Source organism: Mercenaria mercenaria, unplaced genomic scaffold (genome assembly GCF_021730395.1).
Source record: "Mercenaria mercenaria strain notata unplaced genomic scaffold, MADL_Memer_1 contig_1673, whole genome shotgun sequence".
Classification (NCBI taxonomy): domain Eukaryota; kingdom Metazoa; phylum Mollusca; class Bivalvia; order Venerida; family Veneridae; genus Mercenaria; species Mercenaria mercenaria.
In genome coordinates, this window is record NW_026459669.1 from 10390 (window position 1) to 21283 (window position 10894).

At 36.7% G+C, this 10894-nt stretch overlaps 1 long non-coding RNA gene across 1 annotated transcript; it reads right to left on the reverse strand.

Annotated features, from left to right (window-relative positions):
• Positions 1 to 5338: 5338 nt before the first annotated feature.
• LOC123539142 (uncharacterized) lies at positions 5339 to 10274 on the reverse strand. The gene is made up of 3 exons (XR_006683915.2): positions 10122 to 10274; positions 9030 to 9161; positions 5339 to 6211 (listed from the first exon to the last, which is right to left on the reverse strand). It is a non-coding gene; the product is annotated as an uncharacterized LOC123539142 (long non-coding RNA).
• Positions 10275 to 10894: the final 620 nt, after the last annotated feature.

Genomic DNA, 10894 nt, shown 5'->3' on the forward strand with positions numbered 1-10894 from the left:
ATAGACACAGTGATATGTTCTATGGCTGTGCTCGTTGTGTCCAGTAAACTACAGGCCATGAATACCCGTAGAAAGACGACATACGACTTCATTTTATATCATTAATAGAGATGCATATCACAATATTGAAGCGTATTACAGGCGATATATAGAGAATGAATTTATAGGATATCATCAATATCGAAGTATTTTACAGGCCGCAGATAGACATAGTAAAACGCAATATGGCTTTGTTTGATATTTCACATGCCATGGATAGAAACGGTAAAATGCCACATGAATTTGTTTTATATCATCAGTATCAAAGTGTTACAGATTGTACGGACAGATGGACAGAGAACATTGCTTTCCCTCCCCCGTAGCCTGTCGTGGCGGGGGATTAACTAAGCCTCATAGTTTAGTATAGTATGAAGATTTCAATTTAGTGGTACACAACCGAACCCTTTCACCGCTAGCCATAATTGTATACGGTAGAGGGATAGCCAAAAGGAAAGTCCCAAAAAAGTCAGGAATTATGGTGTTGTTCATCATCTGTTTTAAATCTGGAGTGTCTGTGCTAGTGCCACACATGGCCTTCGATGTGCCGGTAGGTAATGAAATAGGCACATTCTACTTTTGTTCAATACAGTGAAAAGAACGAAGCCCGACTTGTAAGACGTGCACGAGGATGCAGTTAAAATATTTGGAAATATTGTTCAGATATAAAGTTTTCAAACCATTTGTTATCAGTTGTTTAATTCAGCATGTTAGATCTAGAGCCCAAAGCTGAGGCCAACTACTATCTTAAAAAAATATTTGTTCACAGATCCTGACCGACCTATCACATTGTCTCGACCCAAATCTTTTTGAACGTAACTCCTTTAAATAGTACATCAGTCAGATATTCTATCAAAAAGCATTTAGTCAATTTAAAAATTGTTCAGCTTTTCAAATAAGTAGTGTTGATATGAAAGTAATTTCTAACAAAATCTGTCCTTTTGTAACCACAGTTTTGCCTGTTTGTACACATGATGCCAGGATATATTTAAAATTGGCTGTAAATTGATTGAACGAAAGAAACTGAAAAAAAAAAACAGACTTCCCCAACTCTAAATTTCTAGTTCAGTCAAAGCACAAAAAACAACACTTTTAAGGGTGGTCATATTGGGATCGTTCTTTGTCCGTCTGTTATTATTTTTGCCTGGAATGAATCTCTACCACAAAAGCTTAAGCTAGCCTGATCATGATCTGTTAAAAAATTATTCCAAAGGGATTCGAGCAATGTCTAAGCATCTGTATGCCCAATTCTGTCAGGTCTCACTGGTCAAGTGGTTTATTACTTCCCCTGTCACCTCTATGGGTTGGAGTTCCACTAGGGGCACAAATTTGTTCATGTGTCAAAGCCATCTAACTGTGTTTCAGAAGAAATGTTATTCCACACAATCATGTGCCTGTTTTGTCTTAAATATTCCTCATCCTGTGCCATTAAATAGGCACGTCTTCAGATTAATGTAGAAAAATCAAAATTAAAAATAAGACACTCATTCCTTAGTAATTAAAATTACAAAATAAAAAAAAGTGATTCAGTGAGTTCTGGCAAGAATTTATTTGCAAAATCATTCATGTAGTCTTTAAAACATATAGAAAAGCTATATACTGTGTTACCCACACTGTAAATATTTGATTTCTGTGTTATTTCTAAAGAAATGTTAACTTTATATATAATCATAACCGCCTCCTCAAGGGTTCAAGCTGGGAAAAAAAAATAAAAAAAGCCCGCTCGCTCCATGTAAAATCTACCCGCCTCTGAAAAAATCAAAATTAAACGCGCACATACTTGTATTGAAATAGCTGCGCACATATCAATATAAAATATATATGAGCCGCGCCATGAGAATACCAACATAGTGGCTTTGCGACCAGTATGGATCCAGACCAGCTTGCGCATCCATACAGTCTGTGCCAGAGTCTATGCTGTTCGGTTTCAAACCCTATAGCAATAAGAGAGACCGTAAGCGAACAACATGGATCCTGACCAGACTGCGAGTATTCGCAAAGCCACTAAGTTGGTTTTCTCATGACGCGGCTCATATATCCTCGCACATGTAAAATGTATCACTCGCCATGTTGGAAAGTACCTTTGTTTTGGCTTACTGTTGTGTAAGCACTTACCAGCTATTACCTGCGAACATATTGCTTAATACGTGCGCAGATGCTATCTTTATATCAATACGCGCAGGTATTAGATGGCATGTGAGCACGAAGCAAATAAAAACATAAACAGGTAATAAAACATCTATGCCACATCTGTGCTACAGTAGGTAGTACTAGCCTCGCAGTGTATATGTGGTTCCTTCAATGTGTATTATATATACGTCATGAGCATAAACAACACATAGGTTTTGTTTTATGCAACCTTTTAAGTTAATCTTCCAGCAAAGAACCTTAAAAAATATTAACTTAATTGTTGTTTACTGTAGCTGTACCTTCTCAATCTGTGTAGAATGTTTAACTTGACTTTTGAGTATGGAAAAGTGGATTCTAGTCAAGTGCAAAGCGGTCGTCTGCTTTTCATTATGAAACCTTGGCCTTTATTTATCATACAAACAATTTATCAATTCCGTCCCGCTGAATGTAATATTCAGTATCATGTTTAGACAAGCTCATAGACTATGATATCTTTTTGCATTTTTTGACAATGTAGTGAATATATCCTATATTCAATATCCTCTGTAAAATCTCTCAAACAGACTGGCTTTTGTCTTTATGGAATTAAATTCGAAAAAAGGGGAATGTAGAAATATATCTATCATCAGTCTAGTGGCTAGTCTATATCATTTTAAGAACATAAAGTGATCTATCATCTTGTGCGTATGAAAATATCATTACTTTGGTATATCCCAGGCGGCCTTATAAAACGTATTACCGTCTGAAGGCTATTTAACGCTTCCATAGAATCAACAGGAAATTTCCCTTAATATAAGTTCCAAGTGCATGTATATTAATTCTTACTGATTTTAAAGTACTAGATATCGCGTGAAATGTTTATTTTTTATTTAAAAAGATCAGCTCCGCCACGTCATATATGAGCCGTGCCATGAGAAAATCAACATAGTGGTTTTGCGAGCAGCATGGATCCGGACCAGCCTGCACATCCGCACAGTCTGGTCAGGATCAACGCTGTTCGATTTTAAAGCCTATTGCAATGAGAGAAACCATTAGTGAACAGCATGTATCCTGACCAGACTGCGCGAATGCTCCATGCTGGTCGAAAAGCCACTGTGTTGGTTTTCTCATGGTGCGGCTAATTTATTTTAGGATATTTCTGAAATATGTAGGTATGCAGCGCTCAAAATATAAAGTATCTGACATCAGAGGTATATGCTAACACTTTTAGACAATATCAGAAAAGATCTTTGGAATGATTTGATGAAGTTTGTGTTATTTCCGAGTGCAAACATTTTTTCGTAGATGAAAAGCTGACATGTCTTACTAAAGCCCAGGTATTTTCAAATCGTTAGAAGAAAATGAACATTGACCCCATATAATTTAGCAAATAAAAAAGAAGTCCACGCTGATACATTTAGACGGCGTAGTAGCCCCTGCGCAAGACAAATGCGACTTACTTTTCCGAGTTTAACCTATGTACTTTCATTTTCACTGCTTCCGCGAAAAGCTGAAGGTCGTCTGACGTCATTTCTTGCGCTGTCAAAGACGTATGTATACCTGGCGAGATTGTTTTAAAATAAAAATATGTCGGTCGTCCTAGGGATAAAACCCGTGAATATTGGAGGAGGTTGTATTGTAACGTTATACTGTTGTTAAAACTTGTTTACAACAATAACCTCCAAAAGTCAAATAATTAAAAATCTCAAAACACTGAAAGTGGCCTTTTATACACCAAACTTATTAAAAACTGTTATCTGATTTTATCAAAAATATGCAACCGCTGAAGTTGAAATATAACAAAATGGGATGAAATCAAATTGTTATGTTTATAAATAGTCAGATTCTTTGCAAGAAAATACCAATAAATGAAATTGCTCTTTGTTTCATATAGAATTCTGCTACTTCAGATCCATTTTTTTTTTTGATTTAACGTTGCACCGACACATCATAGGTCATATGGCGACTTCAGATCCAATTTGATACAGTTTCTAGAAAGACGTATTTTCAACAACATATCGATCAAAGCATTTACTACATGAAAAACGAAAAGAAAAAGGGGTAGTGAGTAATACGCAGTGAGGAAGTCAGATATCTTCATATTGCCGCTGTCCGCAGCATAAAAACCTTTTTGTTTTCAAACAAACAACCGGAACGCATGCAAAGTTTCTTATTTTATTTAAAATACATTGAATTTCCACGTGTGAAATAATACCCATTTGGCTCCCGGTTTACGCACCAATGCGCTAAAAATGGAACAAATAGGATCTATATTATCATAAGGGTCTACTTTCGAACTACACCACGGAAGTATATTTTGAACGAATTACTTCTTTATAACCTGCAGGAAATAGGGAGCATTTAAGTTTCATGCTAGTCTGGCTACCGGCTAGATAACCATCTTTTTAGAAAAGATTATGTTGAATATTCTGACTTCATCAGTCTTGTCTCTGATTATCTAGCGTTTTTGAGAATAAAAGGGACATAATTATAAAAATTTTGAGCAAACTCAGGAGTTATCTCCTGTGAACAAAACACAGGGTCTGAAAACAAACTGTAGTTTCATACAAGCATTTTCGTGGAAAAAACTGAACGCGCCTTTCTTGTCAGTCATTTCATAATAATGTAACAAACGTGCATGTTTTTAATAATTCATATTTATGTTATAGAAACGGTTTCGAGTTTAGTCCAGTCAGATGTACACGAAATCACTATCGAGTCATCGAACTGCTGCGTGCACCTAATGCTCTCACGCTTCCTGTGTATTATCTGCGTAACAAAGGAAATACCATAACCCTCCGTAGGTAATACATTGTTGTTTTTCTTCTTTTTTTCCTTTTTTTGAGCATGTCTGACAGGAAGGCAATAATAAGATAGATTTATGGCCACCGATCTATCGCTATCAAATATGGGGCATGCAATGTTCACGACACTTAACTGACGCAACTGGACGGTGAGGGTACGAGTCTAAAATGTAGTGGAATGGACCTGTCATGAAGTATTAACAAAACACTTCAAAACTCTAATTCATGATGAAGCATAAATTATGTCTCCAGGAAAATTCTGAAAAAAATTCATCCTCAAAATGTTCCTGTTACGTTAGGTACTTGCACGAAACGAGCTTAATGATGTTAATGTATACAAGACACTGTCCGAGGTAACAAAAAGTTGTAATTATCAAATAAAACACAGATATGTATAACTTCATTATATTAGATTCATCTATTATATCACAAATGTAAATAATATTCTTGACAATTAATTTAAAATATCATGTACACATTTATATAAATGTATCCTCTTGACAAATTTGCACAAAACATACAGAATTTACATTATGGTGGTTTTGTAGTTGTTGTTGTTGTTTGCTCGAATTGAGAAAATCTTAAGTTTTCAAACCCATAGATATTTTAAGAAAATTAGGCAAACGAAAAGGAGAATCCATATGCTGAGTCCAGGTTTTGTGTTATATTTCCGGTTAAATGACGTCATGCCTTTACTTCCGGTTCGTCAGACGTGTAGAAATTCCTATGTCAAAATAACTCTAGGTGAAACATTTTTTATAAATCTTGATAATCATTGTACTCATTGTATTATGCTGCTTTCTGAATTCGGATAACAGCAAAATCCAACTTCGATATCGGTCTATCAACTGATTTATCAATATTTTGTCAAGAAAATGTCAATGTATCAATTACGGAGTCCGCAGAATACCAGTTATAAATCGATAAATATATGATAAATTAAATGGCAATATCGATGCCGTTTACAGAGATGTAAATGCTGACTGAGAGTTCTGTTCTGGTCCGTTCTGTTCTGTTCTGTTCTGTTCCGTTCTGTTCTAGTTAAATATCCATTAATTGATAGATGGTATTTCATCAGCAAAGGGGAGAATTTCCAAACGATATATCAGATCATGATTTTGAATGTCCAACGACTGACACAATTTGTTAGATTGGGTTCCTTTGGCTTTAAACTGTTGATGTCTTTTGAATAACACGTATATGAAGCAAAATGCCGTGCTGTATTCTGGTTTACCGCAAGGAGACGTATATTTCTCTTCGACCTGAAATATAAATTATTTAATTCGAACACGTATACAAATACTAATGAAATCATCTAGCAAAACATCTCTATTAAAACACACAAACACACACATTTTGTGCGCACACGCACTGTCGCACACACGTGCAACGCACATACATATAAATTATTATTTTGTTGAATACAATTATTATTCATCAGGTGATTTTATGACACAGACATGTACCTTTTTGTGTTCCAATAGTATTTATCAACAAGTAGGATTGATATTAAATATGATATTTGTATGCAAACAAATACAATGTTAATTTGTAACAGTGCATTCTTTAAAAACATCTGAAACATGATGAAGACTCATGAAGTTCTCATTCTACAAGCAGGTTTTTGTTTGTTTTTGTTTTTGGGTTTTACGCCATTTTTCAACAGTATTTCAGTCATGTAACGTCGGGCAGTTAACCTAACCAGTGTTCCTGGATTTTGTACCAGTACAAACCTGTTCTCCGCAAGTAACTGCCAATTTCCCCACATGAATCAGAGGTGGAGGACTAATGATTTCAGACACAATGTCGTTTATCAAATAGTCACGGAGAACATACGCCACGCCCGAGGATCGAACTCGCGACACCGCGATCCGTAGACCGACGCTCTACCTACTGAGCTGGTGGGCGGGTCTTTTACAAGCAGGTAGTTCTACACGTTTGATAAACCGGAAGTAATGTTTAAAAGGTGATTAATCAGGAAAACGTGGAATAAAGCAGTATCGGATATAGGATTTGGTGTTAGAGGGGACGTAAATAAGTCGTAGTGTAGAGCAACTTGGGGGGTCTGGGGTCATGCTCCCCCTGAAAATTTTGAAAACAATTGCCCCATCTGGTGCATTCTGTGTGTTCTTAGGTACTTTATCTGGTATTCACAAATCAATACAAGTAACATATTAATTATGCCCCCGAAGGGAGGCATATAGTTTTTGAACCGTCTGTCAGTCTGTCGGTCTGTCCGCAATTTTCGTGTCCGGTCCATATCTTTGTCATCGATGGATGGATTTTCAAATAACTTGGCATGAATGTGTACCACAGTAAGACGACGTGTCGCGCGAAAGACCCAGGTCCGTAGCTCAAAGGTCAAGGTCACACTTAGACGTTAAAGGTCATTTTTCATGATAGTTGGGCGTGTCCGGTCCATATCTTTGTCATCGATGGATGGATTTTCAAATAACTTGGCATGAATGTGTACCACAGTAAGACGACGTGTCGCGTGCAAGACCCAGGTCCGTAGCTCAAAGGTCAAGGTCACACTTAGACGTTAAAGGTCATTTTTCATGATAGTGCATTCGTGTCCGGTCCATATCTTTGTCATCCATGGATGGATTTTCAAATAACTTGGCATAAATGTGTACCACAGTAAGACGACGTGTCGCGCGCAAGACCCAGGTCCGTAGCTCAAAGGTCAAGGTCACACTTAGACGTTAAAGGTCATATTTCAACATAGTGCATTGATGGGTGTGTCCGGTCCATATCTTTGTCATTCATGCTTGTATTTTAAAAATATTGGGCATGGATGAGTACCACAGTAAGACGAAGTGTCGCGCGCAAGACCCACGTCCGTAGGTCAAAGGTCCTAAACTCTAACATTGGCCATAACTATTCATTCAAAGTGCCATCGGGGGCATGTGTCATCCTATGGAGACAGCTCTTGTTAAAGTAATGTTTTATGAATTTTCAGACTAATTATTTCGTATTAGCCAGATTTCTGAGGATTTTTATGGGGAGGGTTTACCTAGGACTAATTCTGTTTTAAATGTGCAAGCAGAGCGAGCGAGAAAACGATGCATTTTTTTTTTCACCCAGAACAAAAAAAATACCTATGCGACAGAGAAAAAAATACAACCTAGTGCGTTTGCGACCTGCATGGATCAAGACCAGCCTGCGCATCCCTACAGTCTGGTAAGAATCCAAGCTGTTCGCTTTCAAAGCCTATTGGAATATCAGAAACTGTTAGCGAACATCATGGATCCTGACCAGACTGCAGATGCACAGGCTGGTCTGGATCAATGATGGTCGGAAACGCACTATGTTGGTTTTCTCATGGCGCGGCTCATATTTTATATTTCTAACCCAGAACAGAAGACAAATTACGTATTCGAGTGTAGCGAGCAAGAAAATTGCATATTTTCACCCATGCGAGCAAAGCGATCGTGAAAAAAAACCAACATTTTTTTTTATTTTCAGTCAGAACAAAAGACAAATAATGTACGTGAGCGTAGCGAGCGAGAAACGTGTATATTTTTTGCAGTAATTGTACCCAAACAAAAGACAAATTACGTATGCTCCGGCGATTTTAGAGGGGGTGCGCGCCGGGTGCGCCCCCCTCTGGATCCGCTAGTGTAAAGCCTGGATGAAAACAACCTTATGAATTAAACGTAATCGATGAGTAAATTTATTATAAGAGCAACGTTTCTATTTTTCTTACACGTTATGTCATTCCGAAAAATGTTTTAAAATATATGAAATTTGCGCGTCTCCAATCGTGGACAAAAGGATCGTGTGAACTAGGTCGCAGCCATTCGAAAGCGGAAGTTGAAGATGGTCGAAACTTACTGTGTGTTACGAAGATGGACGAAACGTGTCACGTGACCCAAATTTTTTTCTTATTTTTTTTAAAAAAAAAATGATAAAATATATATACAAAAATATAATATTTTATCATTCAAATAAAGTATTAGTGTATCACACATCTACGAATAAAAAACATATGTACAGTATCGAAAACCTGTCACGTGACTTGCTCCATGTCCCACACGCGAAAAAAAATTAAGCATACCAATAAAAATTAAGACTGACCCTAATTTTAAGATTTTGACACTTGTGGCCGGAAATTACCATCTTCTTTTTTAGCTTACATCTTGAAGTCGTGCTTTCACCAACTTGAAAGTAGATGTGCAAGTTTTGTCAATCGTAGTGAAGCAGACATACCTGAAACAATCACAATTCATTATTTATCAATACTAATCGCTTATAGTTTCGATTCATTAAATCGGTAATTTCTTTATAAAATTTACGCAAAAACTGATCTTAACAGATGTATGAAATTGTCGCGCAAACAGACTGTCTAATCGTTCACCATTTCAAAATCTACACTTCTGAAACATTATCAGCAAGATAATTACAGAAACTGAAAACGTGGCAACATCAGAAAGAGAATGTGTTAACTAATATAACACAGATGAAGTATAAATGCATGCGTTGTACAGAACTTTAAGAGCAGGCCTTTTCGAGAACCGAGCTTTGCGGTAACGCACATGGTGATGGATTTGAAAATATCCGCCGGAAGATAACAAGGCAAACCTATCGGCGAGAACTTTTTTCTCTGCACAGTCGGAAGAGAGGACGTCATTCTGTTGCTCTAAATTATCACTCAAGTTTCTAAATGATCATATTCTTCCGATAGATAAACTTTAGAAAGATACTGGAAATACTGGCATTAATATTCCAGAAGTCAGTATAACGTGGCGAATAGGAAATAGAAATAACTTCATTATGACATCAGTTCTTTGGAAAATTTACAAATTATGGGGATATTTGGCTGAAAACACGCAAATGCCACAAGTCTGCATTGATACAAGTGCGAAATACGTCATTAAAATACAATTTTGAGAACACTAGGGAAGTCGAGAGCGGAAGTAGTGCATATAATTAGTACGTCATCTGACGACATTTTAAGAAAACGTGCATTTATGTACACGATGATAATTGTCGGTAAGGTGTCTGCTTCTGATTACATTTTTTTTTTTAAAAAGGCAACTATACATAAGTTCTAACTCAAAAAAATATAGTCTATCGGTTATGCTTAATATAGGTGTTCTGTAGCATTTCACACCTGATCAATAAAAGTGTCAAACCACAAAACAAAATTTAATTTAAAAGTCAACTAACCCTTCATTCCTTTATCGTCCGTGTTATCATCTTAGGTAGCAGTTGGAGCTGTTCGGACATTTCACAAGTCGGCTGAAGATATTCGCATGCACATAGAGATCTGAAAGTAAATGAAGGATAAATAAAACATGTATCGTTTTGTTAATTTGCTAAATATGGGTGTTCTGTAGCATTTTATATAAATATGTACCATGTATTAGATACTTCAGTCAATCTTACTGATTGTTCAAGTAGAGCTAGCAGCCGATAGTTTCTGTTTTGAATTTGACTCAAATTTTGAGCCGCTACATAATGTCATTTGAATTTTTTTCAGAAGATTTACTAATAGCGAGCTCAAAGAATCGAGCTTTACGGTAACGCAAGTATAAATCTTTGTACAGAGAGCTATTGCCCTAGCAACGGGAGACAATTTTCGCGCATGCACAATCTCACACTGGTTAGGCAAAACGACAGTCCTCGCGTTGTTACGTCAGACCGAGCGTATTTGATCGCCAAGGCTCGAGAAAAAATGGCGAATTTTGACACCTATGGTTAGGTAAGGCTTATTTTCTTACTTCTATTTTCACTTGTATGTACATTCTAGTTAAATGACTAGTCTTACGGAATATCCACACCATCTGTCCATACGCCGAAATATTCTATTTCGCTGGAAAACGAATGGTTTCGTAGTAAAACGCAACAAAGTTTGTTGTGTGATGTTTAAATGACAAACAGACATGTAAAACTGGACACAATTTATCATCGCATTATCAATATCAACGTAATCCAGCCAT